Genomic DNA, 16,512 nt, shown 5'->3' with positions numbered 1-16,512 from the left:
GAATAGGTAAAACTCCTGCACGTAATCTGGGGTGGCAAGGACAGGGGCTGTTGAGATCACTTCCTTTAGATCATTGAAACTCTTAATCATAGTTACAGTCTATGTTGCTGTTCTCTTTTTGTGCTTCCTGGAGGCCATGTAAGAGTATCCACGTGTATGTTGCATAATCAAGAATCCATGCCCTGCCGTAATTGGATAACCCAAAGAATTTCTGCATGTCTTTCACTGTAAGCGGCCTGGGAGTGGCACGCACTGTTACGGCCCTGTCAGCGATTATTCTTTTCCCATCTGTAGAGATAGGATACCCCAAGTAGAGTACTTCCTGTTGGTAATACTGGAGCTTAACCTTGTCCACTTTGTACCCCTTACATGCTACAGGTACAACAGTGCAAGGGAGTCTTTGCAGCAGTTTTGTTTACTGTCACTGCATACCAGTAAATCATCTATGTACTGAATTATTGTGTTGTGCATCGAGATGTTGCCTAAGTCTTCGTGCAGGATCCTATTGAATATGCTTGGGCTTTCACAGTACCCTTGGGACAAACGAGTGTGCTCATAGCGCTTTTCGCCTAGGGTAAATGATATGAAGTGCTGCAAATCTGGGTGCAGGGGTACTGAAAAGAAGGTGTTCTTCAAATCGACCACTGTGAAATGGGTTGCTTCTTTTGAGATACTACACTAAATGGATGCCAGGTTGGGGACAAGTAGAAACTCTTTCTGCACTATGTCATTAAGGGGCAGAGATCTGGTTCAACCTCCAGCTGCCACTGATGCCTTTTCATTAGGGCATATGGCCGTTTTGCATTGTGAGGTGGAGGGCATTATGATCCCTTGATGTAGTAGGGCCTGTACCGTTTCCCTGATCCCCTCTTCTGCTTCTCTCGACAATGGGTAGTGCGTCACCTGGGGTAACATTGCCCCGGCCTTTAGTGTGATTTTCTCACTTGGGTCGCTTCCTTCAACTTCCCTACAACATGTGGGTTGGTTCTCCCTAAATTTGTGAGAACCTGTTTTAAGTCTGCCTGGCTGAATGGGGATGGTGTGACAACAGCCATGTGGGTGCTTTGGACTCTTTGGTTCTGTACCATAATCTCACAGGGTATGCACATTTTAAGTATGATTTCCCATCATTGTTGCTGTCCTCAAAAAGTTCACATCAATCAATTCCTTAAGGGGCACAGTAGGGTCAATGCATAAGACTGTGCACCACTGGAATCTGTGGGGGTCAGTACCTAGAACTACAATTCTTTTGTCTGACACTAGCAAGCCCTCTAGGTCCAGAGAGAGTATCGTGCCTGCAACCAACTCTGGGGAGACCACGGTCCAAAAAATGAAATCACTGTGCACTCTCCAGCAAGTTCTGGTAATCTGGGGAACCGCTTGTGCGTGCAGAGTAATGCCGTAAATGAACATGTCATGGTTGACAGGGATGCCTCGTATCACTAATTCATGTGCCATGTCATGTATCATGAGCATTGCCCTCACTGAACACATGCCAGGTGTGGAGCAGATGATATTGTTGTCGGTGAATGAGATTGTCAGGTTCAGCTTGATTAGCAGATTCCTACCAAGCAAGTTGACAGGAGTGCTCTCAGAGTATAAGAGGGGGCCATTACAACCTTCCCACCCTCCTTTACATCTATGTTTTATGTATATGGAACTGTTGAAGCAGCACCAGAGAATCCCAGCGTGTCGAGAGTTTTTCCTGAAAATGGGAAGTCACCTTCACTGATGCACCACTTCTTGGCTCTTGAGTCCACCATAAAGATGAATTGTTTGTTCCCTATATCTGCCCCACCAACGGTTCCTCTTCTGGATTTAGGGTCATTGACAGGACTGGACACGCAAGTGCTCTCTGTGGGCTGTCCTAGTCGGGTTATGTGTCTGTCCCCGGGAACGAGAAAGGGTTTCCCGCTAATACTGTAGTGCCTTTAAACAGGGCCACTGTGCCTTTAGATGTGCTGCTAAAGGCATACTGTTCTCTGCTTGCTGCATGCTAGTGCAAGGTTGATAATGCTGAACTATTTGCTGCGGTTGTTACGCCTGGCAGGGGCCGGGAACCTGCAGGGGTAGCTGTGTATAAGCCTAATGGATCTCTTAGGGTATTGAAGTCATTCTGGGAGGTGGTCCCTGGAGATTCTTTTGGTGTGGAGGGCCATAATTCTGCTGATTGTAGTTGTATCCCACACCCTGCCTACTCTGACATTCCCTGGAGACGTGCCCCCACCTCATGCATGTCCAGCACTTCCCTGTTCCACCTCCTCTTGGTCCCGGATCCCCAAACCCATCCCCTCTTAACCCTTGGAACCCACTTCATCCTTGTTGCTGTCCTCCTTGCCACTGTGGCCCTGAGAAATGTGGGCTGGCGCCCCACTTTCCTTGTCCTACTTCAGCACACACTACTGCTATTCTTGTGCTTGTCCATGTTGCTACCACAGCTACTTTCACTAACTTATTTTGGACCAGTTTCTCTTCCTTAGCCTGTCGCCTCTGAATCATTTCTTTCTCATGCTCTTTTATCCTTCTACAATGATGAACTACAATGCTTTGAATTTCGGGCCATACTTTTGTGTCTATCCCCTCTACTTTGTCGGGCGCTTTCTGCACTTCTTTGGGCAGGCCCTGTTTTACCATAAATTTGAAGAGTGCAGTTGATTGGTCCAAGGCATTGCTGTTTCTGCCCTCCAACTCTCTTGGACCCAAGGAATTAACTGAGCAGCATCTTCATCATCCCCCATAGTACACTGCCTGATGGATTGTAAATCTGGGGTGCCTGGTAATGCCCGCTGCAGCACATCCCATACTCTAGCCCTAACCTTGTTGAATGAAGCTCCATCAGGGGTATCATTGCTCAGTGTCACTCCCAGGTACCCAGCTTTCACCCATAAATTCTCAGCTTGGTCCCCAACTGCGTCCACTAACAAGGTTATAATGACCCCTATTCGAATGGAACCCCCTGCTTTCTTTTCAAAAGCATATATCCACTTCCCTACCCCTGCTGTGAGTGGGGGAGTGCCTTAAGGAGGTTATTCTTGTCCCTCTGCACCCACGGTACATAGTGAGGCCTCCCTGCACCCTCGTGTATTGGTGGCATTTGCATCTTCATCTTGCTTTTTCCTCCTTTAGTCACACTTCCCTTTTTTCTTGCTAATACTATCCTGCTAAATCTCTCCCTCAATTTTCCATCCCATAAACTTTCTAACCTCGGTGTGTGTTGGGGCATTTGCTCTGCGTCCCCTTCCCCATTGTCCTCTGTCTCATCAAATTCACTCCAGTCTTCCTCATCTCCTTTCCGTGACCCTGCATTTTTGTAGCCCAAGCTGTCTGTCTCGCTGTCATGCTCTACGCGAACGGTTCTAATGGGTGCGTTGTCTATTCTGAATAAGAAATCACCTGATTTCCATACATTCCTTGCTGGTTGTGCCAGTGCCCCTACACATCCCATGGGTGTATCTGCCTTGGTAATATGGCATGCTGCCTCGCTAACTCTGTACATGTTGATGCCAGTGCTATTTCTAAGTCTCTTGTGCTTACCCCAGTGTTTGCAGTAACCTCTGGTGGTGAGACATACAGGGGAGGTGGGGCGGTGGCTGGTGTTGCCACTATCGTGCCTGCTGATACATATGTTGGGTTAGTATACCCTTCTGCTGGGCGAGTCGGTAGTGGAAATATAATTTTTTTCCTCTCCATATTCTTCCCATTTGCTCCTGCACCTGTCTCTTTGCTACTGTTGTTTGTCGTCCCTTCTCCCTTAGGATCCCCTGTATCCTCGAACATTTTCCAGAGGTTTAATACTTTCCTTCTATTCTGCAATGGTCTTCCCTTGTATTTTGCTGTCAGGAAGGTAGACATATGTTCCAACATGCTTCTGTCAAAAGAGCCCTGATCTGACCAGGAGTGGGGTATTCCTCCTCCTCTAGTCTCAGTCACCCACTGGTTATGATACTTCTTAATCTTTTCACAATACAGGTGCAGGGCCTTGCATTTGTGGTCAAGGGGAGTGTCTACCCCCATATTTGCATCTCCCGTGTGTCTGGTCAGTTGGCTACGCCTATGCTACTGCACCTCAGTTATTATACGATAACTTGTTCAAAATATATACAGTTCACTTTTGTAAACAATGCAACCTAACTTTGTCAATAAACATCCTATTATACAGTCATCTGTCCAATAACCTTACCCCTCTATTCCCAAATAGAGCTTTGTAACTACACCCACACCTCACATGTCCACACTTAACAGATACGTGCCCCTGCTGGGCCTCCTTCTTACACCATAAAATATGCTAATAAAACAAACTAAAATAACAAGCTAAAACAACAACCACTACTATTCCTGAGCTCTCTAATTATGCGACGATTCTGTGTTTATCCTTGTATTTTTCCCCACATTGTTTAAACAGTGCAGGTGGCGCCACCTTCCCCCTTACTCGGGGAGGTTCCCTCTCTTCCGTTTTCCTTTTCCTAGATATCATTAAAACATTAAAAAAACTAACAAATCAACACACTTCACAAATATGCCATGCTCTCAATTACGATGATCACATGTTCACACTTTTCACACTGCTCCATACATTCAAATGGACTTTGTTATCCCTTGCAGCCTATACTCACGTGCGCATGTTCACCTGAACTCCTCCATTCATGGGGTTCCAACACCGGCATGCAACTCTCCTTGGAGCTGCACCCTGCTCCAAAGAGCAGGCAGGATTCTGCAAAGACTGCTCCAATAGGGCCAAACGGGGGTATGCGTTTAGGGACTGGTTGCTGTAGGTGGGCGCGGCACTTTTGGAGAGGTCACCTGGATACCTCTGCAGGTACAGGGGATGCTTGGATCATTGGATCATGTCATGGTCACATAATTAAAGCAAGTACCTGTTTACGCTCACGCCAGAAAGAATACAACCCTCTAGGGAAAAAGGCCAAGAGATTGCTTGCAAAGGTAACAAGGTTTAATTGTACAGAATACAAAGGTATCAGCAAAGGACCCTGCTGCTCGAGAACGTTCCGGTCTCACTTAGCACAAGCAGAAATTTAAAAGGCAATCCATCCTCATCAATATATAGTGAACACTAGCACCACCGATTGGTGAGACCATTTACAGGGGCCTGCTCCATAAGGGATGCAAGGCTGCAATTGGTTCACCTTTCCACCGTCTGTCAGTTCCCACGTGGGTCAGCTGGGCTCATTTCTCCGAGGAGTGAAGGTGAGGTCCCTCGTAAATTACAGTATCAGAACTGCTATGATACACTAAGCCTACTATATAACTGTGGCATGCAACTAGGAGGCTTGGGGAATGGTGCAAGGGGCAAGGGAGGAAGAAATACATTCACACTGACCCACACATTCTCTGCGCACCCCTCACACCCAAGACCTCCACCCTCATTTTGACCTATAATTTATCCCTCTGTGTACCTTGCACTACAAAGGATGTATTTATGTGGAGAGGTGAAACAGTCGTAAATGCTCCGATCTTTTTGAGCTCTTTGTTTTATGGTTGGGGCTGGGGTCACTCTGTCATAGAATGCAGGGGTTTGTGGATCGGGTCAGTGGTGTGGGCCATGGCTCTGGGTAGACACGGTGCGGAGTTAGAAGTCTGCTGGTAGTTTGGCTGTGATGAATGGGCACTGCGAGGAGCCTGATGTTGTCTCACGGCCTTGCAGGGCGCATTCCTCCCAGTGATACTAAGTAACTGCAACAGTGGAAGGACAACGGTAAGCTCCCGTGGGAACTGGCCATACAGGCTCCTCCTGTCTCAATGATCTGGGCCTAGTCGAGTTTTTCCATGGAGCTTAAGTTATGCTGTGCTGTCAATGAAAGACTGCACATCTAGCCTAATTACAAAATGGTGTTCCTTTCAATGCGCGCACTGTATCTATGCATCTATCGTTCTCGCTACATTATATCTGTGATGTGTTTCTTTGCATGATCCAGTCCTCCCTAGTACACTACATGGCTGCTTATGGGATTCTCCTCATTATAAAGTGCCAAGGGTGGTCAGATAGACGCATTTCCACTCCAACATTATCCAATGTTGAATTCTTTAAAAGTTGATGCGTCTGAGTCAGAAGGCTAAAAAGGATGCTCAGCATGATGGGTGACTATTGTGGGGATGCGTGTGTATTTTGGAAACCACATTTAAAGGCTTGTTGCAGTTGAGAGGTCAGTATTTCTTTTGTAATTTATATGCAGTGCACTAACCAGTATCACAGGATGTTATAGTATGCTATGTCTTTAAAAGTGGAGTGATGGGTCTTGAGTTACATAGCTAGGAAAGTTGAGTGAGTGTGGCTGAGAGCACTTGTGTTGAGAACTGGCTGTAAAGTCTGTCTTTTTTTAAATTTGTTCATAAAAATGTGCTCTAAAATGCACCACTTTGACACGTTATTTAGGGCGGAGAACTGCCCCTGCTGCAAACCATCAGGGAGAGGCCTGTTTTCTTTGCTTTGCTCGGTTTCTTGCATTCAGGAAGGGCAAGGGGATGTTATCCCCGTAACTGAAATCAAAAGTTTGCACCCATGCTGGATAGAGTGATTGTGATTAGGCTTTGTGGGCTAATGTAACAGCGTAAGGTGATTATGGTGAATGGGTTGGGGGGGTATAGTGATTTGGTCTGGGTTTGGGGGCTACTGAGATTGGATCTGGTGAGGGCTATTGAGGTTGGGCCTTGTAAGGGCTATTGGGATTGGCTATGGGGCGGGCTATTGGAATTTGGTGTGGCAGCTATGGTGATAGGGTCTGTGGTGGACTATAGTGATAAGGTCAGGGATTTGGGTGGATATTGGGATTGGTTGGGAGGGGACTATTGCGATTCGGCCTGGAAACTATGGTGTTTTCTTCTGTGGTTTGGGAGCTATGGAAGTTTGGAGTAGGGGCTATGTTGATGTTGTGGGCTATTGGGAATGAGTCTGGTTCGAGGCTATGGTGATTGGGGATGGGTGCTTTGATGATTGTTGTAGGGGTTACAGTAATTGTGTCTGGGGGCTGCAGTGATTATTTTTGCGGTCTGCAGTGTAGGGGTGTAACAGCAAAGGGATTGACAAATCAAAGTCAGAAGGTCAGCCTCCTTTATTAAATAGGACAGAACATTAGAGGATTACATTTGACTGAGCCTATAGGGTGGGGTTTCCAGAATGTAATGTATTGTATTGTATTGTAGTAGTCATTTATATAGCGCTTTTTTCCATTTGTATGGCCCCCAACCCGCTTTGTGGTAGGAACGCCCTTGAAGACCAAAGTCCAGTTATGGGAAAGGTCTTAAGATGCGTGTGTGCATTTGTCCAAGGTTAGGACTTGGGAGGGTTGGTTAGGCTCCAGTAAGCAACCCAAGAGGTCAGGCACGTGCGTGGGTGCTGAGAGATGTCACAAACAGAGTGCTAGTGCTGGAAGCTTAATATGTAACTACCTAGACTGAATTTGTCGTAGGTTGTCGCTGTCTCTAATGGCAGAGGTGTTGGGGCAAGTTGGATATTTTAGTGCGAAACAGTTATGTGACCAGCAAGACTGAATTTGTCAAAATCATAGCTGTATTCTAGAGTGGATGGATACCCATGCCTGCGGAAGATGTCCACCGAAGTGGTGCGTTTACACATACCTTAAACTCAGATGGAGCTTATCATTTTCATCCGATCTTCTGTTAAGGAAGAACAAGTCAGCTACCTTTGTAGATGTTTATTAGGCACTATGAACTGGCTACCCTTAAGTCTAAAAAGTGCAATAGATTGGTTGTCCTAGAACATCTTCTAAGTGGGACAAACAGGCTAACAGAGAAAGTAGTCTAATGGGGTTCTCTGAGTGCAATAGACTGGTTACCGTTATCGTTTTACAACATATTTTCCACGTTCTACAAACGCTATTCAAAGTAGTCTATTAAGTGTGATATCAAGGAAAGCTTCATGTAACCACTGTGCGGTCCAATCGCTAACTTAAGCAATTATGAGTGCAATGGAGGGTTACCAACATATATCTTCGAGTGTCATGGGCTGACTCAGCATTGTAAGTGAAAAAACAAGTGTTAACCTGCCTGTGCAGTCTAGTTGCAATGCCAGGTTACCCGCATATCTAGGTACCATCCAGTGGCTGTTCTTACAGATATTGTAAGTGGGATAATATCAAACTATCAGGTCCAGTACCAAGGCCAACATAGTAGTGGCAAGCTATCCTGATGGATCTTTAAACACAGAAGGGGCACTCCTTATATATTTTCCTTTTGCAATTAACAGTCTGTCCTCAATGGGCTTTATGTGCATTGGAACGGTTCTCCCTACAATCTTCAGAGGGCTGGGGCAGAAAATCATCCTGAAAATCTGCATGAGTGCTTCAAAGAAAGGTAGCAAGCGCGCCTCTCCAGAAAGAACATAGCATGATAACCTGTTCTGAGATGAGAGTTTGAAGCACACGCTTTTTGCTCACTGTACCTTTCACAGATCGGAAATATCCATTTGCATATCAGTCTTTGTCCCGCCCACATGAGCAGTCCAGCACCGAAATGCTATGGCAATTCCTCTTTGAACAAGAGTACCAATAGCAACCCTATACACGTGTTTCAGCCTTGTTGGGCCTCATCAGTGAGGTGAAGTTGCGCCTCTCTGAGCACAGTGAGCAGGGAGTCCACGTCTGGTTGCCCCCAGGTAACTCAGGGTGACCAACCCCAAGTTCCTTGCAAATATTTCAAAAAAAGGTAGCAGGCGCTCCTCTCCAGAAAGAACATAGCATGATAACCTGTTCTGAGATGAGAGTTTGCAGCACACTCCTTTTTCTCACTGTACCTTTCACAGATGGTAAATAACCATTTGCATATCAGTCTTTGTCCCGCCCATACACGTGTTTCAGCCTTGTTGGGCCTCATCAGTGAGGTGAAGCTGCGCCTCTCTAAGCACAGTGAGCAGGGAGTCCATGTCTGGTTGCCCCCAGGTAACTCAGGGTGACCAACCCCAAGTTCCTTGCAAATATTTCAAAAAAAGGTAGCAGGCGCTCCTCTCCAGAAAGAACGTAGCATGATAACCTGTTCTGAGATGAGAGTTTGCAGCACATTCTTTTTGCTCACTGTACCTTTCACAGATGGTAAATAACCATTTGCATATCAGTCTTTGTCCCGCCCACATGAGCAGTCCAGCACCGAAATGCTATGGCAATTCCGCTCTGAACAAGAGTACCAACAGCAACCCCATACACGTGTTTCAGCCTTGTTGGGCCTCATCAGTGAGGTGAAGCTGTGCCTCTCTGGCCACAGTGAGCAGGGAGTCCATGTCTGGTTGCCCCCAGGTAACTCAGGTGACCAACCCCAAGTTCCTTGCAAATATTTCAAAAAAAGGTAACAGACGCTCCTCTCCAGAAAGAACATAGCATGATAAACTGTTCTGAGATGAGAGTTTGCAGCACACGCTTTTTGCTCAATGTACCTTTCACAGATGGGAAATAGCCATTTGCATTTCAGTCTTTGTCCCGCCCACATGACCAGTCCAGCACCGAAATGCTATGGCAAATCCTCTCTGAACAAGAGTACCAACAGCAACCCCATGCACGTGTTTCAGCCTTGCCGAGGTGCAATGTATTTTTAATGTGTCCCAGTCTTTTTAAAAATAGGCCCTAGTTCTAATACTGTGCAAAACTTGCACTTGCAGCAGTGCACAGTTTCTGTAATCTGGCCTCTCCTCGTTGCCTTACCACGCAGCTTTTTCATTCCCCTCAACTCTCTGACCGTCTACTCCTTATTTTGCCAAGCCTTCCGCTGCAGCCAAGGCTCTCTGTCTTATTTGACGTATGCTTGAACAATTGTCCATTTTACCCTTCACCCCTTCACATCCTTTCTCCTCTTCTTATTCCCCTTTTCCTCCTCCTCTTTTCTTATCATTTATCATCTCTTCAGTCTTCTCTTTCTTTTCCTTCCCATTCCCTGGTCTCCTCGTTGCCTTACCATGCAGCTTTTTCATTCCCCTCAACTCTCTGGCCTTCTACTCCTTCAGATCTCCTTATAATTGTGTTAATGCCCCCCTTATCTCACTCAATCTCCTTATCCTCATATTATTTGTCTCTTACTTTCTTTTCCTCCATTCCTTCCCCCTCTCTCCACCACTTCCTTCTGTCTGCTCTCATTCATGTCCTTCTCTGTCTTCATCCTTCTTCCTCCTGTCTGGTGGTTCCCTCCTTCAACCCAACATGTCTGTCTGCTATGCTCTTGTTTTTCACCTCCTGCTACTCTTTCCCTTTTCCACTTTGTTCAACTCCTCCTCTGATCTTTTCTTGCTACCTCGCTCAGGTTATTTCTCTCTTCCCTCAACTTCTTTGCTCACCTCTGCTCCTCTTACTCATTGTTCCACTCTTTCATTTGCATCTGTTCATCCTTTAACCACTCCTCATCTGACTCCTTTCTCTGCTCTTCCTTTCACCTTTACTCCTCTTACTCCCTCTTCTGCTCCATGTTTCACTTCCGGTCCCTTTACTCTCTCCTCCACTCCTCCTTTCACCACAGCTCCTCTGTCATCATCTCTCTTGCTCCCTTCCATCCTTCCTCCCTACAGCACCTTGCTCCAAAGTCCTTTTATTTATATATTTATTTATTTAAATGTATATAGCACGCAAACAGCCCTTGGGCATTGAGGCGCTGTTACATGTGATGAGCTTAGTTACATGAGGCATTTGAGTGGCCTTTGGAGTCAATGCAAACTACATTAATACATAATATATTACAAGCAGATAATATTAAAAGTGTTGTATACAGGTAGCACATGGTGATGATTAGGTGAAGAGTAGAGTCTTGACAGCTCTGCAGAAGGCAATTGTGAGTTTCCAGCTCTTAGGGAATGTGGAAGGGCATTCCATTGCAAGTCTGCAAAGTAAGGGAAGCTGGCTCCTCCTGCTCTAACTCGCTTGATTTTGGGAACCGTGAGCATGTTAGAGTAAGGAGTTCTGATTAGTCTTGTGGATGCAGGTATGTGTATTCTTTGGGACAGGTGTGGGTGGGGCCGTTTGGTAGACACATTTGTGGGTTAGAGCAAGGGTTTTAAAGAGGACGCACTCTTTGATAGGTAGTGTTTTGGATAATCTGCACCTTATCCATGTTTTTTTTTTGGAATAGGGCGGTAATTCCCCTTTCCTCCAAGGTGGTGCCGGCATTTTACCGCCATGGACCAAGGTGCTAATAGCACCTTGGTCCACCGCCTACCGTGTAATGAGGCCCATAGTCCGTTCACAGCCCTCCAGGCTTGGATGGCAGTGTATATGGCGTTGAGGGCTCTGGAGTCAGATTCATAGTCACCTGTTAGTGGAAGGAGGACTTGAGTATCGTCCGTGTAGTTCATGTAGGAGATACCTAATGAGTCCAGGATGTTGCCTGCACTCCATACTCCCACACAACCTGTCAACTTTATTTTCCTTTTATCCCTGTTTTAGGTTGGACACAACGACCATAATCGGGTGAGGGCATTCAGATGTGATTGCAGGATATGTGTGCTGTGTTGGTTAATACTTGTGTAGACTATAGCAGTGCCAGTTGTAAGGACATAGCTCGTGGACCACACAATAGTTGCACGAGCTGACATTCAAAACTCTGTCTTCTATATTTGCTTTACTTTCCATAGATGTGCGAGTGGCACTGTGTAGGGGATCCGGGGTTACTCATGATTAAGGTTGAACGCCTCTGGTTTGTGGCAGCTTCACCCATATGTGAGCGGGCATGGTTCCCGGATGTCTGAGTGAACCCTGCTGCCTTTCTGTGAACCAGGCCGCAGTCAAAGTAAACTTGTGGATACCCAGGGTGTCAGTTTGTAAACTTGCTGCTACATTGCCCACACCTTGGATGGCCATGCATGGTCTATGCCTGAATAAAACTGAACTCATCATCCTGGGCACTACATCCAGCCTAAAAAAAACTAGGACCTGATTACTCCTCATTCATAATTAATGGCAACAGTATCAAAGTAGAACATGAGGTAAAACACTAGATTTTTATCTTGACTCAAACCTCACATTTGTCAAACAAGTTAACTCGCTAGTGTCCTCCACGGCTTACACGTGGAAACTTATGCGCACAGCTAAGCCATTTCTCTCTGACACTAGTTGCACTACCCTCGCCAGAGCCCTCATCTTGTCTCGTCTGGACCATTGCAATGCTCTCTATCTGGGGTCATCTAAAGCCACTATTAGAAAAATCCAAACTCTTCAAAATAACGCTCTTAGAGCGGCATTAGGCATCTCCAGAAGAGACCACATTTCCGAGAGTAGCCGACAGAATAACTGGCTTCCAACCAATTATAAAATCCTCCTAAAAACTCTGTCACTTACCCACAAATCCCTTAACAATGCTGTGCCCACCTACTTGGTCGACAGATTCCAGAGAAAGATCTCCTTGAGACCTTCTAGAACAGCTTATAAAGATTGCCTCTCTATTCCTAAATTCAATCGTTCTACAATCGGTGGTAACAGTTTCCCGGTGAAAGCAGCTAAAATGTGGAACTCCCTACCTCCCACATTGAGAACTGACCTACCCTACTAAAACTTCGGGACTAATTCCATCTTGTGGCTGAAAGTGAAGGTTCATTAAATACAGTAAGTATCTAGGATTCACTGCCAGGAGCCACTACTACCTACCACCTAGTTGTATACCTGTTCACTTCTACCCCACTATCTCCTATACCTGTATATACTGCTGTTGTAAGTAAGTTGTATGTATCATTTGCACTCTTGCTTTTGAACCAGCCACTAGTAAATAGGTCTTATCTATATATACCCTGTATTTAATACCTGTATGTAATTATTTACGCTGTTGTAACTAAACTTTGCATATACTTGTAACTGCTGCGCCCTGTTACCTGAGGGTATGTCGCGCATTATAAATAATAAAACAAACAAACAAACCTAGACTCTCAGGGGTGGTTGTTTACAGTATGGCGGGGATACACACAGGGTTATAGAAGGACTGAGGGACCTAGGAGGTCCTCTCCACTGTATAGCCCCTCCTAGGATTCCATCATGGAGTGGGTGGTGGCCCTACTACCCAGGGTCACCTCTGTCCGATCTAAGAGCCCTAATCATGGGACGTGTCAAGCGACTATATGGACTGAGTCTGGCGGCTATTGGAATTTGTTTGGGGAACTTTGGAGATTTAATCTGGGACCTATTGTGACTTGGTCTGGGAGCTGCTTGCATTGGGTGTGGGGGTGAAGGTCATAGCAATTGGACCTAAGGGTCGGAGGCTCCTGTGTTTGAGTCTGGGGGGGCTATGGTGATTGTGCCTGAAGGGCTATAGTGGTTGCATCTGAGGGCTATGGTGATTCTGTCTGGGGGGCTATGGGGACTGCAGGTTGGGGACTATAGCAATTGGCTCTGGGGTGCTATGGTAATACTGCCTGTGGAGTGACACATATGCTGATGGGGGCTTGGAGTAGAAGGATCTTCTGATTGGATCTGGGGCTTTGGTGGTGGTGGTGGGGAACTACGTATATTGGATATGAGTGTGGGAGGATGTTCTGATGTTGTCAGGGGCTATGGGTTTTGTTTCTCAGGGGCTATCTTGATTGGTTTTGGGGCTATGGTGATTGGTTCTGGAGGATATAGCGGCTGGGTCTGTGAGGAACTCTGATCTGATTGGATCTGGGGGCTATGGTGAATGTGTCTGGATGGGCAAACAAAAGGGCCTGTGTAGGGCTATGATGACTATGTCTGATTGGACCGTCAAAAAGGCCCTGTATAGAGCTATGGAGATGGTGTCTGGATGTGTATATATAGGGGTGTTTAAATAGGGCAATGGGGATTGTGTCTGGATGGGCCTACTGGAGGAGTCTTCATATGGAGTAGGCTGCTTTGTTCTGGACAGCCAATAGCAGGCTCGGTTCTGTATGGAAGTATATGAAGAGAAGGTCTGCAGGGTTAGAAAAAGATGTGGTATGGATGGGATTGTGAAGAGTGGCTCCGTGTCTGGTCTGTAAATTGGGAGAGCATAGGTCTACTAGGGGCTATGGAAGTTGGGTTTGGATTGGGATATGTACAGGGGACCTGGTTGAAGGCAGTGCAAAGGAGGTCTGCAAGGAGCAATGAAGCTGGATCTGGCAGGAGTCAGTGAAGAAGAGATCTTGAGGGAGAGATGAGGATGGTGGGTTTAATAGGTGCACTAAATAGGGGGACTAGAGCGTGATAAAGGGACAGAGTAGATGAAGTAGGATGTGTTCGTGAACAAGTTATCTGGAATAAAGAGGCAGTATGGAATGGGACACTGGGGAGGTTGTTGAATAGGGCTGAGAAGAGGGAATCTGTTTGAGGGCTTCTTCGAGGGGGGTGAATAGGGGCTATACCAATTAGGCTTGGGTGGAGACTAAGGAGAGAGCACCTTGAGGCTGGTTACCAAAAGGTAGTCCGGAAGGGACAATGAAGAGGTGATTGGAATGTCTGTATGTGGCCATAAAGTGTGGGTGTACAGATAGGGCAATGGAAGGGATCAGGGTGTGTCATGCAGCGTGTCTGGAATGTGGCAGTGAAATTGGACTATGCAGATGTGTCTGAATGTGCCTGTGAGGCTGAACTTGCACTCAGCTTAATCATCTCAATCACCCTTCTGATCTCCATTCCAAATCCTGACTCATCTTTTTCCACAATCTCCAAGACATTATTTCCTTCTTCCATCTTCTAAACCACTTTATGAACCATTCCCTCTCACCTGGTCAAGCGTTACTCCTCTCCTCCCCTAGTGGGACAGCTTACTTCATCCTACCCACATCATTCCACTCAATTTTCCACTCAAACCTCTGAATACACTCTCCACACCTACACACAGTTTCAGCTCTCTCTACATTCTAACCATCACATACATAACTAGTCACCTCCCCAGTCAATTGTCTTCACCCACTTATCACCGCCCCAGGTCCTTTCACTGTGCCACACCATCTTCTAACATCCCTTGCCCTTTCCCCTAAAATAAACACACACACACCCTTCTTCATAGTCCTAATGAATCATGATGATGGCCATCCCTTGCATTTCATGGCATTACGTGACACCCTAATGGATTAACTAGCATTTAAGTACCTGGCGCTTGATAGCAATAATGTGCATATGATGTGACCCCCTGGCCATTTGATAGTGTTATATGGAATATGATGTCATTACCAGTCATGATGGTTGTTAGGTCAGAAAGTCATGTATAACTTTTTACATGAGCCCGGTAGGATCAACAAATGACCAAGAGATTTCTCTGTAGTGTAATCAGCTTAATACAATAGTTTACCAAGCTATGATGCAGTGAACAAAGAAAGAAATACTGCATTTTCCTTGCACCCCAATTCTTACTAGCCCGTGCTATGCAACTTCCGCCCCTCCACCTACTTCGAACAAACTTGGGGATAAGCTACCCAAAATACAGGATGATTTCTCCAAGGGATGGTGTTGCCCAGGGAATCAATTAATTTGTGACACACCTAGGTATAATAATGAAACAGTTCTCTTAATAAGTCCAATGATTATGTCTGCCTTTTCTGGGTCCTTCCCAGGAATGACAGTCACTCATGGGCAGAGTCGTTGAGTGTTTTTGTGCTTTCTTATTCGCATGTCTTTTCAATGGCACCCAAATGTCTCCACATTTTCTTCTCATCCTTCTTTCTGTTGAGAGTTCTCCTCCCAGTTTCAGTCCCATACTCTTTAGACTGGGTAGTAGCAAATAGTAGAACTTGTTACAGTCTGTGCCCACCCAAAAGCTGATACTAAGCCTCAGTTATCTAGGAGACTGCTCTGACACTCTCATTACATTTCTCTGTCTGAGGAGACTGTCTCGTGTTCATTGCTATCTCCAACCTTCTTCTTAAACATCACCTACTCCTCCTTCACCTGTGTTATCACCTCCCCTTCTTTGGCCTTAACCTTCTTCCCCCTTCCCATATCACTTTTTTGTTCCTTCCTTTCCTCCTACCTCTCTCCAGCCTCTTAGCCAATGTATCTTCTGCTCATCTCTTTGCTTCCAATGTACCACTGCTTTGCTCCGGCCCTGACTCCAAACTCCCACGCCTCTGTGACTTCTAGCTTCCCTTTTATGCTCGGTAAACTGCACCCTTGAGAGGTTTAATTGGCTATTGGGGTCAGGTAGGATCGATTTGCATGTTTGATTGATTTGCTAGGGGTATGAGTTCTCCCAGCCCACCCATTTTCTACCATGGACCAAGATGGCAGCCATCTTGGATAATCAGGCTGTGCAAATGCTAAGCAGGGCAGCCTCATGGTCCCTGAGGTTCATAAAGTCCTTTCCTGTCCTTGCAAATGGAAATCTGTCCTTAGTAAGTGTTGGGATGCACATACAGCATCCCAGCCAAGCCAAAAGGTTCAGGCTGAGTAAAACCTATTAGCATGTACTATTTTGTGAACAGAGTTTTGTGCCACAAAGGTACACATATCACTTGTAGTGAGTGTTGGCACATATTAGATACCCACATATAGCAACACATAAGGAGCAACACATATGGGGCTTCATTCTGAGTAGGGCGGTAAGGGTTAACGGTCATCGGTAACGAGACCGGTGCCGTTAAACCCTTAC

The sequence above is a fragment of the Ambystoma mexicanum genome, chromosome 12 (assembly GCF_040938575.1).
Source record: "Ambystoma mexicanum isolate Mex_15411 chromosome 12, UKY_AmexF1_1, whole genome shotgun sequence".
Lineage (NCBI taxonomy): Eukaryota > Metazoa > Chordata > Amphibia > Caudata > Ambystomatidae > Ambystoma > Ambystoma mexicanum.
The sequence above is the reverse complement of the archived record's forward strand: the minus strand, read 5'-3'. Positions refer to the sequence as shown.